This window comes from Panthera onca, chromosome F1 (assembly GCF_046562875.1).
Source record: "Panthera onca isolate mPanOnc1 chromosome F1, mPanOnc1 haplotype 2, whole genome shotgun sequence".
Taxonomy (NCBI): domain Eukaryota; kingdom Metazoa; phylum Chordata; class Mammalia; order Carnivora; family Felidae; genus Panthera; species Panthera onca.
This window is the reverse complement of record NC_138355.1, coordinates 31718213-31739490: the sequence shown is the minus strand read 5'-3', so window position 1 is coordinate 31739490 and position 21278 is coordinate 31718213. Positions and strand designations below refer to the sequence as shown.

Below are 21278 nucleotides of genomic sequence, written 5' to 3'. Positions count from 1 at the left end.
ATTTCCTAAGAGTCACCCCTGCACCCCTGCATGCATATTAACTTTGAGGTTTATCCATGGTTTTTCTCATTTGTCCCCAGTCTATTTTGTTGGGACTACGAACTTTTCACAGGTTTCTTTGAACCTGGAAAGAAGTCAAGACACTTCTTCCCAGCAGCCCCTAACTTTATTCCACTGCCCAACTGATTTGAGTCAGGGAAAAAATTTCTAACTAGTCTTAGGGTGGCTGAGCACATTGATCTTGGGATTTCCAAGTTAATGCTTCCAAAGTCATTTGGGTTATGGCAGTGCATCATGAAAGTAGCTTAAATGGGAAATAAGCTATGATCAACTCTTCGGATTCATCGGTTTAATACCTCACAGCCAGAAGTTGAACTAATCACTGGCATGTATTTCATATTTCTCTTTTGTGGTTGACAAAGGAATTACCTCTTTAGGAGGATTCCAAGTACCTGGAATTGGTAGTTGCCAACTGGTAGTTGAGTTGAATTCCCTTTAGAGGAAGGGCTTTATGCTGGTTCACTGAGTAGAGAGAACACACAGAAGAAGAGAATTTGATGGGGCACCTGGGTGGTTCAGTCAGTTGAACATCAGGGTCATGAGATCAAGCCCTGCATTGGGCTCCACGCAGAGCGTGGAGCCTGCTTAAGATTCTGTTTACCTTGGTGCACCTGGGTGGCTCAGTCGGGTGTGTCCAACTTCAGCTCAGGTCATGATCTCACAGTTCATGAGTTTGAGACCCTCATCGGGCTTGCTGCTGTCAGTACAGAGCCTGCTTGGGATCCTCTGTCCCCGTCTCTGCTCCTCCCCCTCCCACGTTCTTGCTCTCAAAAATGAATAAACAAACAAACAAACAAAAAAAGATGGTCTCTCCCTCTCCCTCTGCCCCTCTCCCCCGCTTTTGTGCTCTCTTTCTCTCTCTCAAATTAAAAAAGAGAATTTGGACTGCTTCTCGGAAAAGCCTGAGGACCAAAACTAGTATCCCACCTTCAGACGGCACCGTGTATCTAATGCCTACTCACCTGAGCTATGCCTCACCTGCTGAAAACACCATGTGGAAAATTAGATGCATTTTACAGTATTTTTACATGTTGGCTCAAACCTTAACACCTTTGTGAGGTAGACATCAGGATCCCCACTTTATAGGCTGAGATTAAGAGACACAGGTAGAACTCACATCCAAGTCCGAGGAGACCTTGTTTATAATAATAATGATGAGTCTTACAACAATCTTGCAAGAGTGGGGATTATCCTCATTGGATAAAAGACGAAATAGGCTTCGGGAGTTGAAGTATTTCAGCCCCAGTGTCGTCACCACAGAGCCCAATCTCTTGTGTATGTTGTGTATGTTGTGTATCTCTTGCCCTCTTCTATAGAGGCTGACTGGTCCAGAATAATTCTGATAGCACAAATATTCAAGAGATAGATGTAATTTTTCTATCTTTTCTGTGCAGTGGAGAATGTCCTTAAGTCTAGGATGATGATGTCTGATTTGTGTGACCTCATACTGCATTTTCCAAACTAAAATGAGACTAGAGATCCATTTCAACTTCAGAAAATTGTAACCATGCATTAATAATGCATGAGCATTATTTAAAATTAAATGCTTTTAGAGAGTCTGTTTTGGAAAACCTTGAAAAATCTAGACATTTTTAAGGCTTTAAATACAAAAGTTTAGTATAATGCAAACATTAACAGTGAAAAGTATCAGAATGCCTGGACACCTCATGTGACCTTGGGCAAATAACTCACTGTGCCTCAGTTTCCTCTGGTAAAATTGGGAATAACAATAATACCTCTTGAAATTGCCATGATGATTAAGTCAGTCACTTTTTATATGCATGATTTTGCAAATAATAAAATGTTGGTTATTCTGTGTACATATAATTACACAGATAATTTTTTTTAAATATTGCAGCTTAAATTTGTTAGATAAATCTCTGTCCAACACTACACATTAATGTCAGTTAAAGTTTTCCCATACAAAATTCTCTCCATTCTCAATATCACTAATGCTTATTTTGCAAGTGAGTGTAACCACTATAGATTTGTACATATCATTCAGTTACTGATCTTTCAAATTAATCATCCACTGGTTTTGATTTTTCTTTGGCTCATGAAAAATACCCAAAGAAAACAATTTACTGCAATTTTAATAAAAAATGAGTCGTGTTGAAGTTTATATACAAATTCATTGTTTAGAACTCGAAATACATTTCCTTACAAAAACAGCATTGCAAAATGTGCCTGAGTTCAAGCTCAGAGAGTCCATTTAGCTCATAGTATGTTAAAATGGCAATTACATTTGTTTCAACTATGTAACCTCCATTCACAACTTTGTTTTTCTGGAAATATATATATTTTAAGCATCAGATTACCAGAAATTCATTTTTCTACACCTCAGCCATTTTCCAGTGTGACCCACTCTTCTCTTCCCCCCGATTTTGTGCTAGACGGGAATTGTCCAGTGATCTTGGGAGAGAGTAATGGGTGTGTAGATTTCTGTCCACCACATTTCTAACAGCCGCTGCTCCTGGTATGAAAGGGAAAGTGATTGATAGCTTTTAAGTCGGTTCTGACGCTGCAGGCAAGGTCTGTCCTGTGTAATGTTGGTGTATTTATGTGTGTAAATGTAAGTGATTTGTTCTATTGATGTTTTAGAAAATCACAAGGAAACACACATATCCCCAAACTTCATACATTTTTGTTAACTTGCAGCCCACAGAATTCTCGCCGGCTCCCTGCCCCCCCCCCCCACACGCCGCCCCCCAAAGAACGTGGCTGGTGAATAAGATTACTGTCCTTTGTTATTCCTCTCTTTTCTGGGGCACCTTGAGGGTAATGTTTATCTGCATAAAAATACTTTATTTGCCAAATTGAATCCTTGCAGTTCAAATGCCTTATCTCCTATGATATTTAATAATCCTGTGAAGTGGGTCCTATTTTACCACTCAAGAGACCTAAAGAGGTTATTAAGTTTGTGGGAAAACAAAACTAAGGCTCTGGTCTTGATCCCCAGTCCAAGATTGTCATAGATTATCACCCATCCCCAAGGAGAGAGTAAAAGGATTCAGGAGGCCAAGAAGCTAGACACTGGCCTGACAAGTTCTCTTCAGAATCCCCCCGGAACCCAATAGGGAAGTTTCCCTCTTTTGTGGCCTAGGACAACTCAGCACCTAAGGAAAAGTTGCTTATTTAACCTCATTTAACCCTTTGAGGTAGTCAGGGATTTGGCACTGGGGTTTCCAGCAAAACCTGCACTGTTATAATAATAGGGAATTTCTCTTCCGCTTTGGTTTTTCTCCCCCATTGGTGCATTTGCAAGGAGTCAGGAAAATGGCAGCTTCCCACAGTTACAGACTTTAGCGAAACACTGGGATATTCCTGAATTTTAAATGTGAACAGATCCTCTTGGTGTTGAAATCACAGCTGTGTTATCTAACTGAGCATTTGCTGGGCACATGCCCACTCCTTCCTGCTAGACCTTGGGCAGTCCACACGAGGGTGTTATCTGTCCTGAATGCCAGCTGCTTGTTTAATGGCCATATTCTTGGACCTAGGCCAGCAGAGGGTCATGAGGGTGCCCTGTGCTAGCCCACAATGCTTTGTCCCCTGTGTGGTCAGCCTCTATTGTACGCCCACACAACAGGCTGGTGGTCACTTTGCTTGAATCCTAGATATGTGGGGAAGGAACAAAGGGCCACCACTCTGATTTATAAACAGGTGTATTGAGTGTGGAGACGATTTTCCTTCTGAAACAGCCACAACTCAAAGCAGAGAGGTGAGTTTCATCTTGGCTCTGCCCAGCTAGTTTTTTCAGAGGCTGGGTATTCAATTTATGAGACGGTCAGGGTCTCCCTCCCTCCATGTGGAAATACCACACGAGCGTGGACTTGAATGTATCATAGTTTAATGGCATAGTTGAATTAATAAATGGAGGAAGCCCCTCATCGCTAGAATTTAAAGAATACGTATTCTTATTGAGAAGATTTACTGCAGATTCCACTTCCCAATCTGTTGTTATGAGAGCCAGAAGCCCAAATTAGCAACCTAAATCTTGTTCCAACATGTATCACAAAATTAGATTCTTCCCCCCTTGACGTGGTCACAAACTCTTTTAAGAAGAGAATATGTTGGTTCGGAGGAGTCTCACACTGATTTCCCAAATGTGGCATAGGTTGTAGTCAATGAAGAGTTATTTTTTAAACCAACGTCAGCCAATTTTTTTTTTTTTTAATCCCCAGATAGAAAATTTCTGTAGCTGTGGCAGAGATAGTTGACTGCTTACCCAACTGTTACTTCTTTCTTTCTTGCCTGGAGAACCCCACTTCTGTTCAGATGCTGGGTAGCGTTTGCTCAGGAAATATGGCCCCGCCCCCAGGGAAGGAATATAATTAGCATGAGTCAATCTGATGGTGCCCTTCTCTTTTGCCAGGGACTGTTGTGATAACCACTCTGCAGGGACCAATTCTGAGGCCGGAAATAAAGCACTTCCCAAACACAAGACTGTCAGATCAGAAAGATGGGTCCTCAATAACTTTGTTAAGCCTTCGAAGGGAACTTGTCATGTCAGAAAAAAACGAAAACAAACAAACAGGAACACATGATTCTTTTAAAGCAACCTCCAGTAGGAAATTCTTTTACTTCACCCACAAGCAAGCTGGTATAATTGCAAAGTCGGTTTTCCGATTTTTTGTTAGTCAACGTCTACACTCGTTACCCTCTCTCTGAGTTTGGCCTGCTACGTGAGCAAGAGAGCCCTTGGAAATCCATTCACTTAACCATCTTCTGTTCTACAGATCTGTCACAAAAAGCAATTCTGCTAAACTGGTACAGGACACCTGTCTAAAACCTAAGTTACGTGGGGAACGACATGAAAAAATTACATGGTTTTCTAATGCCTCTTGATGCAAATCTTTGAAGTCCTTCATTATTCTGCCTATGGTGAGTTCCCTAAACATCAGGTGATTTATAATAGCTGTAAGTACAAAATCAAATGACTTGTGGAGTATCCACAACTTCCGTTGTAACAACATGGTTTAATTATCTGGATTTTCGTACTCATCTTGAAGATGAAGAAATTGAGATCCTGGAGAAGAAACAGCTTGCTCTGCATCCCACGCTATGTCCTAAGACCTAGATTCCAGCTATTCAGAATGGTGCTTTCAAAAATTGAGCACGTGGCCAATTGAATATTTACACTTCTTCTTTTTTTTTTTTTTCTTTCTAGAAGTGATCATTCATGGCACTGAAAGGAATAGCAAGTTTGGATCACATCAAGAAAATTAGATCTTGTGTTCTGTGCAGACGGAATATTCCCCCCCTTCTGCCTTGGCCTTAAAGACCAGGGGATGTTACTAGGAAGCCCAGTAGGGAAACTATGATTAGGTTGCCAGCTGCACAGAGATGTCTGTGTGTGCATGTTAATGGAATAGCCATGGGGACAGACACCCAGGGCACGAACACCCAGCGTTTCTAGTGGCAGGACCAAAGAGCCTTAACACCTCCCTCGCCAGGCTTTTTCTGCAAGCCAAAGCTCACTTAACATGCTGCCTCTTTCTGTACCATGGGGCTTCTCTTTTAGGAGCTCTCCAACACAACTGTGTATGCCTTTTACACAATTTGGTTTTTAAATGAAAAAAATTGTTTTAGATACGACGTGTCCTCCTTTCTTCTCCCAGAATCCTACTTGAATTCGTTTCCATTTGTGAACACCAGAACAAAATCGGAGGATTAATATCAGCCTTTGCAAATTATTTCCAGGCATTTCCTTTACATAACGGTGGATGGGAGCCCCGCCATGTTACCTGAGAGACAATCAACCACTTGACAGAGAGATTGAGTTTTGGAGAGAAATTTAACCATAAGCTTAGTCTGAGTGTCATACCCAATGAAGATCAGATAGAAATACAGAGGAAGAGTCTCGGGTCATTAGAGAAGCAAAATATCTTTCAGTCAATATAATAATGACAGAGAATTTGGAAAATAGAAATTTTGTTTATAAACCCACCTTGGCTCAAAAATTATTTTTATCTGTAATAGTGATATGGAGAAAACATGGTTTTCTTATGTCACTTTTCATGACAGCAAAGAAGAGTTATCAACCACATACTCATATACTCATCCTATTTAGGTATTTACTAGAGTCTTCTCTGGACTCTCCCCCCGCTTTTTTGTTAATAAAGTAAAAAGGTAAACATTTTTAAAAGGCTTTTGTTTTCTGGGATCACATATTAAATCCTCCCTCTACCTGGTTTCTGGTCTCCAAAATATTTTTTTAAATTGTTGAGGTAAATGCCGGGCTTGTTAATGTTTATTTATTTATTTTGAGAGAAGGAGAGGAAGAGAGAGAGAGAGTGTGTGTGGGCAGGAGTAAGGGAGAGGCAGAGAGAATCCCAAGTAGGTTCCACACCCAGCAAAGCCCCAAGCAGGCTTGATCTCATGACCTGAGCGGATATCAAGAGTTGGTGGGTTAGCTTAACTGGCTGAGCCACCCAGGCGCCCCACCCCTGGGGGTTTTAAGACTGGTTGGCTCAGACACCATCATCATCTCACAGTCATTGACAATGGGTGGATGGTGATGTGTCAGGAAATGCTGACAGATGGACAGTGAGGGAAGGCACAGTGATCAGATGGGAAGAGGCATGGGAGGGAGAGGATTTCAAGGTTGAGATCTTGGCCCACAGGGGTCAGGCATTTCCTCTGTTGCAGTTTCAGCTCAAATGCAGGGAAGACCTGGTCCTGCCCCACAGCTATCCCTGCCGAGGTCCTTACAGCAGGACTGCAAACTCCGGGGCCCCTCCAGGGTTCCCCCACTATTTCACCAACGCCCACCTATTGTCCAGGCATAGTCATAAAGCCTCAACTTATTTAAAGAAGCTAGTAAAGAACTAAAAGTGGATTCCAACTCCAGCTCTGACTTCATTAACAATTTTAGCTTCTGCCACCACATTTTGGAGCAGGGATGCCTCCAGGATTGACCTGGACTGATGCAAGTTCCACAACCCCAGTCCTACTTAATCTTTTAAAAGTTCTTCTATTACCCTCTTCAGTCTGTCTTTATTCTGTTCAGCCTCCCATAGGCTGGGAGACCATTAGGAGGCAAATCATCAGATGCAGGAGACAGGTAACTTTTGTCACCTTAAAGTCAAATGTGTCATTTCTCTCTTTCACCTCCAATGGATTTCTCTCTCGTGTTCCTATTTCCATCCATTTCATTGCTTCTCTGCTGCTTCTGTGGGCAGAACTCCTCTGAATCACCTTGGATTCCACTCTTTTTCCCTCCCTTCCTTCTTCATATAATACCTTGTTTACACGCTTAAGGAGATATTTTGTGTAAAAGCTTTTGTCAGTGACTATTGTTCCCAATGGTCATTCTTCATTCCTTCTTCTTTTGTATTACAGAACTCCAATTTTTGGCTGGGCACTTTATTGCCATTATCAAAAATGTTTTACCTTCATTTCAATCTATAAAACACAGCAGACATCACTGCTTGAATCCCTCATTTTCTGTTCATCAGACATTGCTTTAAATTTTTAAATTTTTACTGTGTATCTTTTTCATGTTCACTCTCTCCAGATACAGCTTGCCAGAAAATTCTGTGTAAACTTGGTAAATCTGGCAAAGTGCCCTGCATGGAGAAAGCTTCGATAAGTAGTGGTTGATCAGCTTATAGCTGAATGATTAATTAAAATTAAAAGAAACCCTGAAATACAATTGCTCAGAATCTGAATATAGATTTTTTTTTTTCCAATCAGAGAATCAAGAATGTAATTGTGGTCTTTCGGATTTTTATAAAAAAGATGACTCCAGAGTTAAATGAGTTTGATTTTTAAGGCTGCAGTGGCCATGATCACCTCTCAAAACATTTTATTTCAGTATACCTCAGAACAAACATTCACTCCAGCCAAATTAGATGGCTAATGGTGTCCTAATTCACCCACTACTATTCTTGCTTCTAAACTATTTTTCACCATTCCTTGGGGTCATTCCCAATCCCTAGTTCTACCTAATCCTTCAAAACCAGGGTAAGCACCATCTTTTCTGTGCAGGCTTCTCTGACCACACACCTTGAGTATCACCTTCTTCTGGGAGTGACTAAGTGGCCTGTCATTAGGTTACCACCTCAATCACAAAAATGTAACTTATGCTATACTTTTATGTATATTCCTATTTCCTCATCTGAATTCTGTGACTCTTTGGGGACAGTAGAATATCCTATACCATTTTATACTCCCAGTTCAAACACAGGGCCCAGCCTATAAATACAAATACTTATTGATGATTATTGCCTTGATGACCATTGCCTTCTCTTTTTTATCAGGACACAAAAGGATGAGAAACTGACAGAGATGTATTGATTTCTCAGCCTTAGCCCTGGTTCATACTAAAAACCATCCTCTTGGTTTTGTTTTTGATAAAGCTAGACCAAAGTCTTCTTAGTCAGCAATCAGATGGGTTTGGTGAACATCTTACGCAAAATTCCCATGTGATTAATGTCTGTCCCAGAATCCACAGAGCTATTCCCATTGTCCAAGAGAATGGGAAACAGGAACTTTGCTCCCACTAGTTTGTTAACTATTTACACCCAGCACAGCTAACTGTCCATCTTTCTTTGAGAGGAATCAAAGCATATGGCTCAAGGATCCAATCACAGGGAAGTTAAGAAATTGAAGCCCAGGAGATTCGTATTCATTTCTCTTTTAACAAGATTACCTTATATGACTCTGCAAAGTACAGTAGAACTGAACGTATCCATTCCTCATACGTTTGAGATTTGTGAAAATGTCTTACATGCTTTAGATGGCCATCTGCTTGCGTTATCCAAGAATAGGTTTCTCAAATGAACTCTGAAAGATCTATAAGGTCTCAGGAGAATAGTTAATCCATGTAAATGTTAAAGTTCCTTTTGTAACATTCCCTTTTTTTTTTTTTTTTTTTTTTTTTTTTGCTTACAAAAAATGTCTTCCCTTTCATCAATGGTACTTTGTAGAAGTACCATTTATAGAGCAATTTTCCCTCCGCTTCAAACCTACCTTCCATATTCGCTTTGTGATGTTGCAAGCACTCTGGGACATATTTCTGCTTTGCCATCTGGCTCCCCGATAGGCCGTCCCAGGAATGGGTGTAGGAGGGCACTGGGGAGTTGGAGGAAGAGGGGAACTAGCTTCTTCTCGCTTGCTTCCTCTCAGCACTACCCTTAGCCTCACTTCTTGAGTCTGGCAGTGACGGTTTATTTCAGTAGCAGCATCTGGATTCACTTTACAATTTCCCAAAGTGCCTCAGCCTCTTTGTGCTCCCTCAGAACCAGCACCAGCGAGGCCCTTCCCAGGTTTTTCCATTTAATAATTTTTACATCTTCCCTGTTTTCCTTCAGTTTAAGGAATGGTAACTGCTTCTTGCAATCGCGAGGTCTGTGAATCCTTTGTGTTTTTTGGTTTGTTTGTTTCCTCTTCAGTTCTGCAATACCTAGGTAACAATTCTTTATTAAATTCACTCTGTTTAAATAACTGGTGTCATTTCTGTCTCCTGATTGGACCCTGACTGACACAGATCATGTAGGTTGTCTTATGTGTTTGGAGGTAATATTTTAAGTAAATTCTTCAATCCATATTTGTTTCATCTTTTAAGATTTCCACCAAAGGTGTCTGAATTAGTGACATGTTCTGGAAACCATATCTCCCCCCTATAATAATCTATTTACCAGTCTTGATGCTAATAGTTCAAGACTTAAAGAAAATTTTACAAATCCCCATTTTCAGCAAGCGTGAGTTGATATTGTTCTGGATTGCCCTATCCTCCTGCACCCCAGAAAGAGGGGATAACCTGGAACTGGAGTGTCCACATCAGCCCCACTCTCGTGACACCTTCCAGATCACAGAAGGGGGCAACACAGGACACCATAAGAATCATCATCCCCAGGAAACTGATGATCCTAGACTTTTCTTGCTCTTGGCTGGGGGGTGGGGGGGAAGAAGGCCCAGTGGGAACAACCAGAACTGATTTAAATATTCTTTTCAACATTGCTCAGCATGAGTGCAATTGTGTTTTAGGGACAGATGCTTTGGCTTGCAGTTGGCTATTCTGAGGTCAGAGGAAAATTTCTCCCTCGAGAACTTCTATGCTCAGAGGTAGTGCTTGTTGTCATTACTCATTGAATAGTTACTTCTGCTTTTCTAGCCGATTTTTCTTTGTCATTACGGGAGAGAGCAGAAGTTTTTAATTTTACTAAAGTCTAATTTTACAATTTTTTTAATTCCATGGATCACGCTTTTGGTGTTGTATCTCAAAGCTCATTGCTAAACTCATTATGATTTTTTCCCCTATGCTTTCTTCTAGAAGTTTTATAGAATTGTGTTTTATCCTTAGGTCTGTGATCCATTTGGAGTCAATTTTTGAGAAAGGTGTAAGGTGTCTAGATTTGTTTTTTGTTTGTTTGTTTTGGTTTGGTTTGGTTTTGCATAGAAACATGCAATTGTTCCAGCCCCATTTGTTGAAAAGACTATCCTTTCTCTACTGAGTTACCTTTGCTCCTTTCTCAAATATTAGCTATGTTTGTATGGGTCTATTTCTGGGCACTTCATTCTGATCCAGGTTCATTCGTTTGTCAGCTATTGTTTATTAAGCACCTTCTAGTGAGGGCATTCTGCTCATGCACAAAGAGGAAGACAAAGTCACCGCTCATAGGCAGCTCTCAGAGCTGCCTGATAACACAATAGTTTCCAGTACAGCTCGTTAAATGACACAATGGAAGTACACACAGAGTGCTAAGAGATCCCAGAACACAAGCACATAAAGCATCCTAGCATTTCTTCCCACCACTATTATGATTGTTTCCACCAGGGTCCAAGACATGGTCATCTTTTACCTGGATTTTTTTTTAGTTTTTAATTTTTTGTTTTACATTTACCTATTTTTGAGAGACAGAGAGGGACAGAGCACAAGTGGCGGAGGGGCAGAAAAAGAATGGGACACAGAATCCGAAGCAGCTCCAGGCTCCGAGCTGTCAGCACAGAGCCCAATGCAGGGCTCGAACTCACGAGCTCATGACCTGAGCAGAAGTCAGATGCTCAACCGACTGAGCCACGCAGGTGCCCCTTACCTGGATTTTTAAAGCCCCCTCCTAACAAGTTCTCTGATTCTGTGCTTGCCTTTCCTTTAAAAGAAAGAGGAATTGTGTCATTTCTCTGTTCAAAATCTCCAGTGAACTCCCTTCTACCTTAGAGTCAAAGTCACAGTCCTCACATAGCCCTCACGAGCTTCGCGCCAAGTTCTCCTGACCTCATCTCCTATTCTCACCTCATCATTCTGTTCTGGCCTCTCCAGCCTCCTCACTGATCCTCAGAGGTGCCAGGCACTCGTGTTTCAGGGCTTTGCATCTGCTTGGCTCTCTGCTAGGAATGATCTTGCCAGTTAGCTGCATTCCCCCCTCTTCCCAATTCCTTCAGAGTTGGATACAATCTATACCCTCAGTGCTCATTACCTGCTCAATATTTTACTTCTTCTTTGTCTTCTTCGTCTTCTTCATCTTCTTCCTCTTCTTCCTCTCCCTCCTCGTACTCCTCCTACTTCTTCTTAAACTGTCTCTCCCAAGTAAATTCCATGAGATTATGGACTGTTGTCTCTCCTTTCCTTTCCTCCTCCTCTCTTTTTCTCCCCTATGATCGTAGGATAATGCTCGGAATATATATGAACTTGTCAAATATTTATGGAATGAAGGAACGAAACCATGGAAGAAATGGGGACACTTTGGCGGTAATTCTGGTAAACTATCAGCTTCTCAAGGAAAGAGGACCTTATAAAGCCATCATTGATTCCCAGTGTCTGAGCATGAAATACATGCTTAATAAATAAGTAGATAAAAAAAATAATAACCCAATATGCTCAACTCCATTGTTGAGAACACTGAGGCACAAAACTTGAAATTATTCTGTAAGATTATGCACCCTAGGAGAGGCACACACAGAACCCCAAGGCATTTGAGACTGTAGGGATGTGTATATTTTCCTTTCACCTTTATAAAACTGTAATGTCTAAAGCAAGATGAACCAATTGGGTAAAGAGGATTAATTAGAAGACAGGAGGAGGCTTCACGGGTTAGAATATTTCTTAGGAGGATTTTGAAAAAAGGAAGCCTCAATTAAAAGGCAAAGTAAGGGGTGCCTGGGTGGCTCAGTTGGTTAAGTGTCAGATTCTTGGTTTCTGCTCAGGTCCTGATCTCACGCTTTGTGAGTTTGAGCCCTGCATCTGGCTCTGCACTGATGGCCCAGAGCCTGCTGGAGATTCTCTCTCTCTTCCCCTCCCCTTCTTGTGTTCTCTCTCTCTCTCAAAATTAAATAAATAAACTTAAAAAATAATAAACAAATAAAAGGCAAAGTAAGGGATGTCTGGGTGGCTCAGTCAATTAACTGCCCAACTCTTGATTTCCGCTCAGGTCATGATCTCACTGTCATGAGATCAAGCCCTGCGTGGGGCTCTGAGCTGACAGTGCAGAGCCTGCTTAGGATTCTCTCTGTCTCTCTCTTATCCTCCCCATCCCCCTCTCTATCACATGCACGCGCGCGCGCGCGCACACACACACACACACAGGCAAAGTAATAATTCCTCTCTTTCCCAAATGCCATATCTTGGCTGAGATGTCTGCTAATGCAGGAGTATGCACCTGAGGGTCCTGACAGCAGCTTTGACAAGTGGCTGTGGTGAACTTTGCTAGCACAGGCCACGGAGGGTAGGGGCTGAATGGATTCAACACCTTGGCAAGGACTTCTTTCATTTTCATCAACAGGATGATGTGCCTGATGTGCCTACGGTGAGGAAACAGTTTTCTCAGACATGGGCTCTTCTCAGAAAGCATGAGAGATTACCTGGAGAAAGCGATCCTTCTCAGAATCGTTCTCAGAGGGTATCTCTTGGCCTCCAGCCAAAGATCCCTATCCCAGTACAGCTCATTCAGAAAAAAGTGGAAAAGGATGAGATGTAGCTGACTTGGTACTCCCTGCTGTCCAGTATAGGAGGAGTGTACTGGGCGTGGGAACTGTCTGTATCAATCCCTCTCCCTAGGTTCAAGAGCAAGTTGCCATTGAACTGCTCTAATTATGCCATTGATGCTCTCGCTGGTGTTTGTGCAGATAAATAGGTGTGGCCAAGTCCAACCTCTCCATCAAATGGAATTTATAGCTTTCCCTTATTTCTATTAACTGTCTCGCTGCTAACTTATTCCATTAGAGAATAAATAATACCAACTTGTGTTTCAAGATTTATGTAACTGGTTCCATATGCTTTGACAATTCTATCACATTTTTAGACAGTTACATAAGATATTTTTTTTCCTCATGGAATGTCAGGATAGTAACTTGGAGAGTTAAGGGCTGTCTTGTGAGGAACGTAAAAAATTAGAAAGTCAAACAACTAACTTCAAATCTTCTTACCAAAACTGATCTAGGAAGAGATGAGAGAGATTCCTTATTGTGATGCCCTACAGAGTAAGAAATGCTGCTTTTTTTTGGTTCGAGACTGATATAAAAACTTTTGCTTTGTTTATTGTCTATCAGTAAACCATTAATATGTCTTAAATATGTTCCGAGTTTTGTCTTAAAAATTTCCATGCTTATCACTTGACACAATGCACTTGACCGAAAGTTTGACTTTGGAGTTTCAGAAGCTTGATGAACCGGATTCACCCTTCAGTAAAGTATAACCGAGAAAGAATAGAACATTTTGAAAATTCATGTTGTGCTTTGTGTTTTTAGACTCTTATACACGTTACGAGAGGAAGAAATTTCTTGTTAGGAGAAGCATCACGACACCAAATCTCCTCAACCAGCATTTGCATGTACTCTTAGGACCTCCTCAATAAGTCAACTGGTCTTTCAGAGTTTCATCACTTTCAGTGTTATGTTATTGTTTATTCTGGTCTCCATTGTATTTATTTCTGATTGTTCTTTGTTGTTTCCTTCTTCTGTTAAATTTCAGCTAAGGATTTTCTTTTTCTAGCTCCCTGTGGTGTCATGTTGCTTATTTGAACTCTTTTCCTTAATACATGCAATTACAACATAAATTTCACTTGAACATCTGCTTTTGCTGCATCCCATAGGTTTTGGAATATTGCGTTTTCTTTCCCTTTTGTTTTGGGACATATTGGGATTCACTGATTTCTTGCTGGCCCATTGCTCGTGCAGCAGTGTGTTGTTTAGTATTTACGTGTTAAGTACTTAATAATATGTATTGTAGGTTTTCCAGATTTGTTCTATTGTTGATGTTCAGTTTTGTACCATTGTGGTTGGAAAAAATACTTGGTCTGACTTCAGTCTTCTTAAGTTTGTAATATTTGTCGTGTCTCTTTTTATGTGATTTATCCAGGGGATTCTTCTGTGTGTACTTGAAGAAAATGTGTATTCTATTTTTCTTGGATAGAATGTTTTTTACACATGTCTTTTAGAACCATGTGTTCTGAAGTATACTTCAAGTAAAGAATGTTCTTGTTGGGAAAAAAATAGCTTTAACTGAGGGTACTCAGTTGTGCTTTAACATAAAGCATATCAGAGGAGAGGTGGTTGGGGGGATGGGTAAATAGGTGAAGGGGATTAAAAGAACCCTTATCATGATGAGCACTGAGTAATGTATAGAATTGTGGAATCGTTATATTGCACTCCTGAAACTAATATAACACTGTATGTTAACTATGCTGGAATTAAAATGAAAAAACTTAATTAAAAAAAGCGCAAGAAAGAACAATGAAAAAAAAAGTTTCAGAAATGGAAAGAGAGACTTAATTTTCACTCAACTGGGTCTGACTGACAACACTGGATTTTTCTTTGCACATGGATACATTTTCATGTACTCACCATGAGAAAACAATAAGGCTGGAACTCCATTTATTCCCTCTGAGGTTTCCTCTCTCTCTTTTCCTCCTCCATTTGGCGAAAGGAGCCACGATGAATGTGAATGGTTATTAAATAATCACTTGTTACAAATAACTGATTAGGATTTGGACTATGCCAACAGTTGCTCCTTGCCAGCCTCTTGGCAGAGCTCTGATCATGTTAGGTTTGGGGTAATCAATTTATTCTAATACAAACCATATTGGGTGATTGAGATTTTATGCCTTTTATTTCTTTTAAACAGACTTCTGAACCAAATGCTTATTATCTTGAAACGCAGCCAAATTCTGGCCACCACAGGAGTCCAGTGTTAAGACGGAGCTCCTAGTACTTTAGATATTTTCTTGGCTTACATCTAAGAAACGCTTAGAAACTTGGACAGAAAAATTATGTCTGATTTTCTTTCTTATCTGCTGATTATTCAAGCTTCATTAGGAAAGTACCAATAACTTTTTAATCTATGGAACTTTTTCTGTCATAAAACCTTCCTCCTCTCGTTTTACTTTTGCGTCAGTTTTAGTTAAACAAAGAGTACCCCAAATTTTAGTATTCAGGTTCAATAATAAACAGCCACCATGGGGTGGGCGGAGGCCCAGAGAAGGGAGCAAGTGAGAGGGGTTTCTGGGAAGACATCATGCAAATTGACAAGCAGCTGTGCAGAGGATTGAAAGGCGATTAAACTGAGAGATCCAGCATAGACGCTGGTGGGAGTAGGGCTATACCAAAACCATATTCTAAAGGCTACCTGAGGGTAACGTCCATGAGTCATGTATTTTGAAATGCGTGGGGTTGGCAGAAGAAAGGCAGGCACTTCAGATGAGCGCCTATGGATGAGATGGAGAGGTGGCCAAGGCTTGAGCAGAGATGGCAAACTCAGATGCCTGTGGGGAGTGGGCAGGTGGCCCCCAGGCAGGAATGCTATTAGTAACATTTAACAATTGATATGGCACCAACCCCTCCCCCATCAGAACAGACACTGACCATGGAGGTGGAGCAGGTCCAATTGCAGGGTCCCTTGTGCCACTCGACACTTCCCCTGTATTTCCTGGACCCTGGGACGTCTGTGACAGCTGGAGAGGCAGGGAAACGCTTGGAATCAACCAATAGAAAGTACTTCTTTTAAAAAAAAGTTTTTTAATGTTTATTTATTTTGGGGCAAGAGAGAGAGAGAGAGAGAGCAGGGGGAGGGTCAGAGACAGGGAGACACAGAATCCGAAGCAGGCTCCAGGCTCCAAGCCGCCAGCACAGAGCCCGACGCGGGGCTCGAACTCACGAGCTGTGAGATCATGACCTGAGCCGAAGTCAGACGCTTAACCGACTGAGCCCCCCGCCCCCAGGCGCCCCAGAAAGTATTTTAATAGCCTAACTCATTTGACAAAACTGTACTAGCAGATTATCAGCCCTTCCCACATGGGTTAAGTGGACTCTATGAAGAGACAACAGAGGGGCACAGAGTGTGGTAAGCCTGAACGGGCATGCAGGATTAGCTACAGTCCAGTGGATTTCATGTTTCTTGGAATCTCCTTTTTAAAAACTACTTTTTTTTTTTTTTAATTTTTTTTTTTTTTTTTAACATTTATTTTTGAGACAGAGAGAGACAGAGCATGAATGGGGGAGGGTCAGAGAGAGGGAGACACAGAATCTGAAATAGGCTCCAGGCTCTGAGCTGTCAGCACAGAGCCTGACGCCGGGCTCAAACTCACGGACCGTGAGATCATGACCTGAGCTGAAGTCGGCCGCTTAACCGACTGAGCCACCCAGGCGCCCCAAAAACTATTTTTTAATCCCAGGCGGCTGAAACAAAACACACCTGCAGGGTGATCATGGGCATTTGTCTTCATGGGCGACTTCGTATTCAGGTTTTTATCTTCATAGCTGACACATTATAACACCGATGTCCCAGGTGAGAAACCTCACTTGTTTTTGACCTCTTCATTCTTTCCTTTCTCCATTTATTCATGTGTTTATTCAACATTACTGAAGATCACTTTTGTTCTTTACATTTTGTCGCTTATTTCCTGATACCTTTCTTAGGCTATCCGTCTCCCAACTAAGCTCCTGGAATAGTACCTGAGCCTGTCTGTCCTGCACGTCCAACATCATACAGGAAGCCCCAAATTCATTTGCTTTTTTTGCTTATCTATTTAACATTTGTTGACAACTTCCATGTACCAGGTACTATACCAGGTGCTGATATAAAAGACTTAGGAGACAGTCTTTTCTTATTGCTCTTAATTAGCTTAGTGTCTAACTCAAACCAACCATCCACTGACAAAATATTATTGAGATTCTGGTTGACATCATCTTACTCAGTCCTTAGAGATGCTGATTAAATGGTCTCTCTTTTTTTATCCCCCCCCGCTGCTCATGCTACTAGTGGTTTCCTCAGCATCTCACCCCAGGACCTATTTCTTGGTCTGCGTTCCCGGCACACCCTTCTCCCTTCCTTATGTGGCTTTCGGACTTGCAAATCCTCTCTTCTCTACTGACCCCTCCTGGCAGTCTCAGGTCTCCAGTGGCACCAGGAAGACTTTAAGCAGCCTAGTTCATCAAGGACCATGGCCTTCTCTGAGCTGCTACCAAGATCATACTTGATCTGGGAGAGATTTGTGGCCTTTGCCCGTGGGCAATACATAATGTTACCAAGTTTCCTAAAAGTTTGATGCAATGCAAAATATCACATGAAACGGTGGAAGGATACTGTTTGACAAAAAGAAGCAATAGACACATCAGACTGACTTAGAAGAGGGAATTGGTGGGGGATGGGAAGGAAAGAAGGACAAGTGTACTTTTTTTTTTTAAAGGAAAGATTTCCCTTATTTAAACTTATGAGAGGCTGTGAATAGTGGTGAGTTCTGACAGTAGCATTGTGCAGGCCAGGCCATAGGGGCTAGTCCGGCTCGAAGGCTGGAGTTTTATTTAAAGTTGTTCTTTTTTCACTTCACTACCTAACCCGTGCTGAGCTGAGCAGAGAAGACACAGGGGAAGATTAAACATGATGGGTAGATGAGGGGTGCCTGGGTGACTCAATCAGTTGAGTGTCTGACTATTGGTTTCAACACAGGTCATGATCTTGTGAGTTCAAGTACTACATCGGGCTTTGTGCTGACAGTGTGGAGCCTGCTTGGGATTCTCTCTCTCCCTCCTTCTCTGCCTCTCCCTTGCTCATGCTCTTTCTCTCTCTCAAAACAAACAAACAAACAAACAAACAAACTTACAAAAATAAAAATTAAAAAAAACCATGAGTAGGTGAGATTTCTCAATATCTTCTGCTCAGAGTTGTATGGTCAAGGCTATTTATGTGGAAATGGGAGGCTGCTAGGACATCTGGCTTGGTCCTGCTGCCTTTCAAGGATTAGTGTGGGAGAAGGACCCTGTCAGCTTTCAGGGATCTGCCTACTTCCATACAACAACATTATTACTATGGCGAATGTTCTGTGTTGAATTGTGTCTCCCCCACAAAAAGGCATGTTGAAGTCCGAACTCCCAGTACCTCGAAATGTGACCTTATTTAGAGTCTTTATGGGGGTAATCACGTTAAAATGAGGTCATTAGGGTCGCCCTAATCCGATGGGACTAATGTCCTTATAAAAAGGGGAAATTTGGACCTAGGGACAGATACGCAGAGGGAAAGCAGTGTGAAGATGCACAGGTAGAAGATAGCCCTAGAACTCAGGTGATGCATCTATATGCCAAGGAACACCAAGGGTTGCTGGCAAAAACCAGGAGCTAAAAGAAGCCAGAGAAGATTCTCCTTTAGAGCTGTCAGAGAGGGCATGGCCCTGCTAACACTGTGGTTTGGGACGTCTAGCTTCCAAAATGTGAGACCACGCATTTCTATTGTTTCGGGCCACCCAGTTTTGGGTATGGCAGCACTTGGAAACTAATATTCCTTCTTAGTTCATCAACAGTGCCAATGCACACCTGCCTATGACCGACCACACGATGTATGAAAAAACAGTACGTTTCTTCTGCTTAGAGTGTGGAAAGCACCACTGTGTTTTGCAGACACATTTGCACACAAAGACAGTGTTTATCTATAGGCTAATAATACATAGTACCTTCTTTGCTGGTCTAGAACAGCACTGTCCAATAATACAGGAGCCACTAGTCACATGTGGCTCATTAAAGTCAAATTTAATTGAATTAAGTAAATTATTAACTTAAAAATCCAGTTCCATAGCTACAAGTGCTCAGTGACTAGTCATGTAGCTAGTAACTATATATGCAGAATACAGATGCAGAACATGTTCATCACTGCAGAAAGTTCTACTGGACTGCATCGCTCAGTTGGATGTTCTGGTTCACAGAGAGATGCCACCTGCCTAAAAAAAATAAATAAATAAAAAAGGAAAGAAAGAAATAGAGAAAAGGGAAAAAAAGAAGCCGATACAGTTGACTTAATCCTGAGACTATACTCTGATAGTTCTGAAGCGATGGTATAATCTTGAAATATTTTAGAGGTGGGAATATGAATTTCAACACTCACTGTATGGACAGAGGGCCAGAATGCTAGCAAAGTGAGAGTTGGGTTGATTGAATGTTAAATAAATCAGTGTTTGCTGTCTGACCTATGGCCCAAATACGAAGTTTAATCAAGTCTGGGGAATAACTTAGAAACATTGAAAGCCATTCGGATCATTAGATCTGACTTGAGCAAAAGGCAAAATAAACAACCCTCCCAGTCTGATTTGGAACCAGCTCTTCTATGCTTTCTAAATCAAAGCTAAATCCTCTGAGTTTAAATATATTACAAATATTTTTGTTTGGCTATGTTTGTCCTCACTTCTGTATTTTTCAGTGTTTGTTCCATTGTTTTCTGTACCTTAGTTACTGTCTCAGAGCCATAGGACTGTTTGCTAAGGACAGAATAGTCTAGTTGGCCTCTGCCTCCAGTCCAGAAGTCAACAGAACAGACTGTCTATATCTTCTGTGTTCTAGGTCCCATCTTTCATGGGAAATAATCAGCCCAGGAGGGTACTTAGCAGTTTGACATTGCAACCATGGTTTCTTGTGCCCCTTCATTTTTCATAATAGAATTTTTACATTCTTTCCAAACCTTTGGGTCAGAGTGACATTTAAATTGCCCTTCTGAACTCTTAGCTGCAATTTTCTTTGGCATACAGGGAGAGAGACTAAAGTTCCCTCTTTAGTGTGGTTAGGGGTTCACCAGGAACAATGGCAAGAATGTGGCTCTGAATTCTTAAATTATGGATAACTAAATAATACTTTACAGACAGAGAGGATTATAAAAAATTCTTAACTGACTGGTTGTCTTAAACAAATTATAAAAAAATAATTTATAAATAAATTTATATAAATTTATAATTATTTTTATAAAAAAATAATTTTGTCTGTATTTAAGAGATATGTGGTGCTCTATATTTGGAAATAAATTGCCAGAGAAGGACTTACCTTTCCAAGGCCAGCCATTGGAATACATGATTTTTATATTTTTATATCAACTAAGAGCAGAGATGAATAGATAAAACAATTGGTCTTAGGTCAATTAATTATTTTTTTCTTTTCCACCTAGGTTCTGGACACCTCATGATTCACTCATGCTGGTTTAAAAGGGACTGCTTTTTCTCTTGTATCAAGGTCCTTATTACAAGTTAGAGATAATTCTCAAGTCTCTGCTCCCAAGGCCAGATCTCTGTCTTGGACCCCAGATCCACATACCCAATCATGTGGGCAGTTTCCCCATTTGATGGTCTCATGGACATCTCAGACTGAGTGCCCCAAACTGTCCTTCAACCTCAAATCTGTTCTACCGATAGTCTTCCCTCTGGTAGTTTCAAAATTCTATTTGCTTAGGCCAAAACCTTTGAAGTCAACCTTAATTCCTACTATATCAGGAAATTCTCTTCTAAAATATCTCTCACCATCCCCACTGCTGCCATGGGCCGCCACGATCTCCTCCTTTGATGATTGTAGTAGCCTCTGAGCAATTTCTCTGCTTCCATCCTTTCTATTTATAGTTTCCTGGGCAACAGGCCTGAGTGTAGGCCCCACTGCAGGGTTCTGAGCAGAGGAGTGACAAGATCCGACTTATGTATTAAAACAATCTCCTTCCTTAAATATCACTTAATAAGGCCTACAGTAAACACCTGATTTAAAATTACAAGTTACCAACATTATCTTAAATAGCCAAGACATGGAAACAACGTAAGTGTTTGTTGACAGATGAATAGATAAAGAAAATGTGGTGTGTGTGTGTGTGTGTGTGTGTGTGTGTGTGTGTGTATATATATATATATATATATATATATATACGCAATGGCGTATTATGCAGTCTTAAAAAAGGAATAAATTCTGCCATTTGCAACAACTTGGGTAGATCTTGAGGACATTATGCTAAATGAGATGAGTCAAAGACAAATACTGTATGATTTCTT

At 41.0% G+C, this 21278-nt stretch overlaps 1 long non-coding RNA gene across 1 annotated transcript in view; it reads left to right on the top strand.

Moving 5' to 3' along the window:
• The first annotated feature begins 3693 nt into the window (after positions 1–3693).
• LOC132686203 (uncharacterized) overlaps positions 3694–21278 on the top strand; it is a 31457-nt gene continuing 13872 nt past the window's right edge. The window contains exons 1-2 of the long non-coding RNA XR_009613508.3: positions 3694–3781; positions 4436–4944. This is a non-coding gene — a long non-coding RNA (uncharacterized LOC132686203). The remainder of the gene's footprint in view (positions 3782–4435; positions 4945–21278) is intronic.